A 6,715-nucleotide genomic window follows, 5' to 3' on the forward strand; every position below is an offset into this window, starting at 1 on the left:
AGGCCTAGACTTTTCACTGATTCAGATTTAGTAATAAACAACGAGGCCTGATAATTGTTTATTAATTTGAATACAACTGACTACAGCAACAGTTCTATAACATAACATAAATGAAAGATCAAAATATATGCATATCATATCAGAGACTTGGATTGAAAAACCAAAAACGGCTAAGTATATTAGCAAGGGTAAACCATGCTCTATAGTGGTTCTAGGTGATGAAGAAAAATAGGAAAGAACAAAGATCTTCAAGAATCTTCTAAGACAAACCTCAAGAATGCCACTGAAACTGTTTTCTGGAGTTCTGTGTAAGAATTCACTTCAAAATAAGTTTCACATCTTAGGAGACTGTGGGATCCTCAGCTGGAGAAGGAGGTGGGGCAGGAGGTACTGTGAGGTGGGTCCTGCGAGGGGGAGGGGTTTGTTCCAAATCCAAGTGGGAGAGCATCTCCTTGGCTTCATCACTTTTCTGGGTAATTATCTCTTTTCTAGGAAGAAAGGCACATTGAATGCCATTTGAATAAAGATAGGGGTTTAAATAAATAGAGAGAAAGAACAGACTGGGCATGGTGGTTCATGCAGATACAGATAATCCCAGCACTTTGGGAGGCTGAGGTAGAAGGATCACTTGAGCCCAGGAGTTCAAGACCAGCCTGGACAATATAGGGAGACCCCCTCTCCACAAGAAAATAAAAATTAGCAAGGTATGGTAGCATGTACCTGTGGTCCCAGCTACTCGGGAGGCTGAGGTGGGAGGATTGCTTGAGCCTGGGAGATCGAGGATACAGTGAGCTGTGATTGTACCATTGCACTTTAGCCTGGGTGACAGAGTGAGACCCTGTCTCAAAACAACCAAAAAGAAGGAACAAAAGAAATACCCCAGATGCCAGCATCTAAAGAGAATAGTTAACATTTTAGAGGACATCCTTTCAAGCTCCTGCAGCCACACTCACCTTGCAGAAATGAGATCTACTTTATGAACACTTTGTCAGTCAGCTCTCCTCAGAGTGAGCTCAGCTGTCCCCATTGGTGCCATGGAACCAACAGAGTTGGAGTCTGCACCCTCACTCCTCCACCCCCATCCTCCAAGGGTCTCTTAGGATTAGAGCAGGAGTTCTTCCCATCAATTAGCTTTCTCCATCCCCTACTGGCCTCTGTGCATTTCATCCTGGGACAGGCTGTGTCTAAATCTTGCATTTGCATTCCAGCTATTCGTAGGGCCAGTCCATTCTCAGGTTCACTTCACAGCTCCCTTTGGCCTAACTTGTCCCCATCGCCAGGCTGCGAGGTTCACCTCCCCTTCTGCTGGAGTATACCAGGGTCTTCCCATCCTCTCCAGGGCTGGGCAAACCTTGCCTTCAAGCACATAGGACTAGCCTGTCAAGCTTTTACAGGTTCAGATTTAACTGTTCCCTGAACATTTACTATGTTCCAGGGACTAGAAATTACCTAGAAAGTAACCACATGTAGAATCTCAGCCCCCATATTAAATCTTTCAGCTGAGCAAGCTGAGACAGAAGGTGATTTGCCCAGATCATGTGACCAGTAGAAGGCAGAACTGGAATCCAAATTTAAATTTTAATCTGGCCACAAGTTTACGGCTGCCATCTCCCAGTCAAAGCTGATCCCTAATGTTGCTGAAAGGATGTGGGATGATAGGAAAGGAATTGTTTGGTGGCTAGGACAGGCCGCAGAATTGTGCCATCTCGTCCTTGGATGGACATTAGAGCGCAGGGACCACACTTCCTGCAGACAATGCCCACTCTCACGGTCTAAACCCGTGGTGTCAAACTGGCCGTGCACCACTATCAACAAGGAGTTAACATTCCCATGTATGGTAACTAAGAAATGGTACCTAATTCCTATTCATTTGTTAGTATCTTAAATCCTAATAAATTCTAAGGTCAAAGGGCATTGTAAACAACATTAGATGGAATCTGTATTTTTTATTTCAAATCAATAATTTTGATTTTTTTGACCAACTTCTTAACAGATTTAGTAAGATTATTATTTTTAATCTCATAATGTACCCGACGAAGAGCCCAAGCTAGAGGTGTCAGCTTGGGCCAGGCACAGTGGCTCTTGTCTGTAATCCCAGCACTTTGGGAGGCCGAGGCAGGTGGACCACTTGAGCCCAGGAGTTTGAGACCAGCCTGGGCAACATGGCAAAACCCTGTTTCTGTTAAAAATACAAAATATTAACCAGACATGGTGGCGCATGGCTGGTGGGAGGCTGAGGTGGGAGGATTGCTTAAACCCCAGGAGGTTGAGGCTGAGGCTGAGGCTACAGTGAGCTGTGATTGCACTACTGAACTCCAGCCCAGGTGACAGAGCGAGACCCTGTCTCGAAAAAACAAAACAAAACAAAGTGATCCCCACTCCCCACCCTCTATCAAGAGCCACCAATGTGAAGTTTATCCCACCACCACCCACGCAGTGAACATACACAAATGGGTGTCATCACCCTTTGAAGGGCCATGTGAGAAAAGTCTGTTTTCCACAATGGATGACAAAGCAGTTTCCTCTTCTGTGAAACGTGTCTTGCAGCAGCATTAAATACATTTAAATAACCAGTGCCAGCTACAGTTTCAGGCACTTGCTGGGGCTCAGTGTTATGCTGCATCCCAACCCCACAAGCGATCCAGAGGAAAGATTTTAGGTACCTCGTGGTCATGGTGACTCGGCGCCTGGTTACCTCGGAGGTCAAGTCCTTGTAGGGGAGATTAATGCCGTTGTCTGCAGGGCTTCTCTGAGCCATGGCCTTGCACTCAGGGGATTTGAGGAATTTAAAGTTACTGCACCTGTGAGTGTAAAACACACATGCTAGCACCCATGCTTCAGGGGTCAGGAATGCTCCAGCTAGGTCCAGCATGACGCAGTTTGCAGAGAACATTCACTGCCTTACTCTCAGTGGGTTTTCTGGACAGCCTGGCCATCATCCTCCTTCCCCCCAGGTCAAGAGGCAGATATTTCCTCAAATACCTATTATGAGGAGTGGGCGGCTAAGAGTAAAATCCTTGTTGGTTGTTTATATATAACAAATGTGATTATTCCAATCGTGCAATGGGCGGCTCTCATTACCCCCAGATAACACTGAGGACATGGAGGCACAGAGAGGTGAACTGAATCTCCCCAGGTTGCACAGCAGCCCTGTCTCATGCTGGTTTCCCTCTAATGGCGCCATTCCAGAGGAGCCCTTTCCTCACAGGGCTGTTTGGCCTCACTGACACGTGCAGAGCTTTCTTCCTGGAACACTTACCTTCTAAAAAGTAGGAAAGGGACATAAACAAGACTGCGGCTGGGAGCCAAGCAACTTGTCCAGATACGCACATGGCATAGAGACTGGAGGGTCGATTTTGATAACAGAAATAGTGGCCACCCATTTACTGTCAGCCACCTTGGGATGTCCTTTTACTTTGTCCCCCTCCTCCTTTTTTTTTGGGTTTTTTGTTTGTTTGTTTGTTTTTGAGGCAGGGTCTGGCTCTGTTATGAAGGCTGGAGTGTATCGGAACCATCTCGGTTCACTGCAGCCTCCGCCTCCCAAGTAGCTGAGACTACAGGTGCATGCCACCATGCCCAGCTAATTTTTGTATTTTCTGTAGAGATGGGTTTCACCATGTTGCTCAGGTTGGTCTCAAACTCCTGAGATCAAGAAATCTGCCCTCCTTAGCTTTCCAAAGTGCTGGGATTACAGGCGTGAGCCACCATGCCTGGCCCTTTTACTTCATGTTATTTGATAACCACAGTAACCCCACATGTATTATGATCCTCATTCAACAAATGGGGAAACTGAGCAGTAGAGAAATTAGGTAGCTTTTCAGGAGTCACAGAGCTAGAATTAGAACTAGGTCTGTCTGACTTCAAAGACTATATTCTCTCCACTACAGAGCCAAGTCATCTCCCAATAAACAGAAGATGAATTAGAATAATTCCCATTCCTAGACACCAGGTCACACTCAACGTGGTGACTCTACCATTCTACAGTATAGATTGCAACAGCTGGAGCTCACCAGCTTGATCTCTTGGCTGGAAAGGTTTGTTCTTATAAGGATGCCCAACTTACCTTTTAATCCCAGGTCAGCTTAGCATATAACCGCTTTTACGCGTCAACTCATGGATTTGCTAAGAAATGTCCTTATGACATACTCTGTACCCACATACCAGCTACTTCACCACTTTGGAAAGAGAAAAGGTGAAAAAAGGACCACCAACGTCAACTTCCTCCCCTTGAGTCTTTTATCCTCCTGTAGTCAGTCTCTCTGAGGAACTTGGGTTAATAAGATTGATTTGCAACCTTAGAAAGCATCAGCTGAAACAAATTACCCCTGGAGCCATGTCCTTGAGAAATCCCCACAGATGTCACAGGGAGAGAACGGGTCTTGGGGGCAGAGCAGGGAAAGAGCTTTCTGTCATGTGAGCAGTGGTGAAGCACTGTCTTAGACGCTGGTAAACACGACATTGTGACCTAGTCTCTTTATTGGCTACTTTTTAAAAAGCTAATTCACGTACACCCCGCCTCCCAGTGCCATCAATCATCACTGATCCCACCTCTTCCTGATAATTCACAACACTTCTGCCATGCTGGCAGGTGTTTCAGCTCTGAAATTAAAGGAGTTGTTTGCGCAACTCCCACTTTTGATCTGAGTGATCTCGGGCAAGTAATTTAACCTCTAGAAGCCTTGGTTTTCTTATTTGTGAAAGAGGACTAATACTATCTTCTAGGGCAGTCGTGAGGGTTGAGAAAATATTTGCAAAAAATTCCTAATTTTGCCTTTCTTGCATTTTTTTACTTTTAAAAATGTATTATTACTATTATAATTATTGAGACAGGGTCTCACCCTGTCACCCAGGCTGAAGTGCAGTGGTGAGATCATAGCATAGATCCCATCAGGCTGAGGTGGGAGGATCATTTGAGGCCAAGAGTTCAAGGCTGCAGTCGATTTCTTTACAAAGATAATAAAACCACAATAGAAGAAATCTGCTATTTGGGAAGATAAGATGTAATGAAGCTGGGATTAAAAACAAGGTTGACACAAGGTCTATATATACATAGATAGATATAGCTATTTCCCTTTGTCAACGAAAAGAGTCAAACTCTGTAAAACATTTGAAGAGATTCTGAGCCAAATATGAGTGACCATCATGACCTGTGACACAGCCCTCAGGAGGTCCTGAGAACACATGCCCAAGGTGATCGGGGTGCAGCTTGGTTTTACACATTTTAGAGAGGCAGGAGACATCAATCAAATACATTTAAGAAATACATTGGTTTGGTCCAGAAAGGCAGAACAACTCAAAGCGGGGGGGCTTCCAGGCTATAGGTGAATTTAAAAATTTTCTTTTTTATAATTGGTTGAGTTTTCTAAAGACCTGGCGTTGAGGGAAAGAGAATGTTCAGGTTAAGATAAAAGATGGTGAAGGCCAAAGGTTCTTTCAAAGTCTTATAGTGACTGACCTTAGAGACAATAGATGACAAATGTTTCCTATTTAGATCTCAGTTAATCTCTTTAGGATTGGGAGGGTCTGGAATAAAAAGATCTAGCTATGTTAATAGAGATTCTTTACAGATGCAAATTTGCCCCCACAAAGAATGGCTTCGCATGACCATTTCAAAATATGGTGAAGAAACATGTTTGGGGGTAAAATATTTTGATTTTCTTTCTTGTCTCATAATGTTATGCCAGAGTCAGGTTGGAGAGTTTAAGCCACGATTAGTGTTAAATAAAACCCATCTGAAGAGAATTTATGATTTGCAGGGCTTGTTACCCCACACCCCTTAGATAGGAATTTGGGCAAAATAAAAATCAGAGTTTAGTCCTCACCTTCATATAATGGAATGAAGGTAAGCCCTGTCTCCTGTATTAGTCAGGGTTCTCTAGAGGGAAAGAGCTAATAGGAGATAGATAGATAGATTTTATACAGATAGATTATATATATATAAATATATATATAGGGGAGTTTATTAAGTATTAACTCACATGATCACAAGGTCCCACAAGCTGTCTGCAAGCTGAGGAGTAAGAAATGCCAGTCCGAGTCCCAAAACTGAACTTGGAGTCTGATGTTGGAAGGCAGGAAGCATCCAGTACAGGAGAAAGATGTAGGCTGGGGGCTAGGCCAGTCTCACCTTTTCACATTTTTCTGCCTGCTTATATTCTAGCTGGCAGCTGCGTAGACTGTGCCCACCCAGATGAAGAGTGGGTCTGCCTTTCCCAGCCCAGTGACTCAAACGTTTTTTGTTTGTTTGTTTGTTTGTTTTTGAGACAGAGCCCTGCTCTGTCGCCCAGGCTGGAGTGCAGTGGCGCAATCTCGGCTCACTGCAACCTCTGCCTCCCAGGTTGAAGCAATTATCCTGTCTCAGCCTCCCCAGTAGCTGGGACTACAGGCCCACACCACCACGCCCAGCTAATTTTTGTATTTTTAGTAGAGACGGGGTTTTACCCCGTCACCATATTGGTCAGGTGGTCTCAAATTCCTGACAGGCGATCCTCCCACCTCGGCCTCCCAAAGTGCTGGGATTACAGGTGTGAGCCACCACGCCCGGCCCTAACTCAAATGTTAATCTCCTTTGGCAACACCCTCACAGACATACCCAGGATCAATGCTTTGTATCCTTCAATCCAATCAAGCTGACACTCAGTGTTAACCATCATGTTACAGGAAAGGGGTCCTGAACCAGACTCCAAGAGAGGGTTCTTGGATCTTGTGCAAGAAA

Source organism: Theropithecus gelada, chromosome 1, assembly GCF_003255815.1.
Source record: "Theropithecus gelada isolate Dixy chromosome 1, Tgel_1.0, whole genome shotgun sequence".
Lineage (NCBI taxonomy): Eukaryota > Metazoa > Chordata > Mammalia > Primates > Cercopithecidae > Theropithecus > Theropithecus gelada.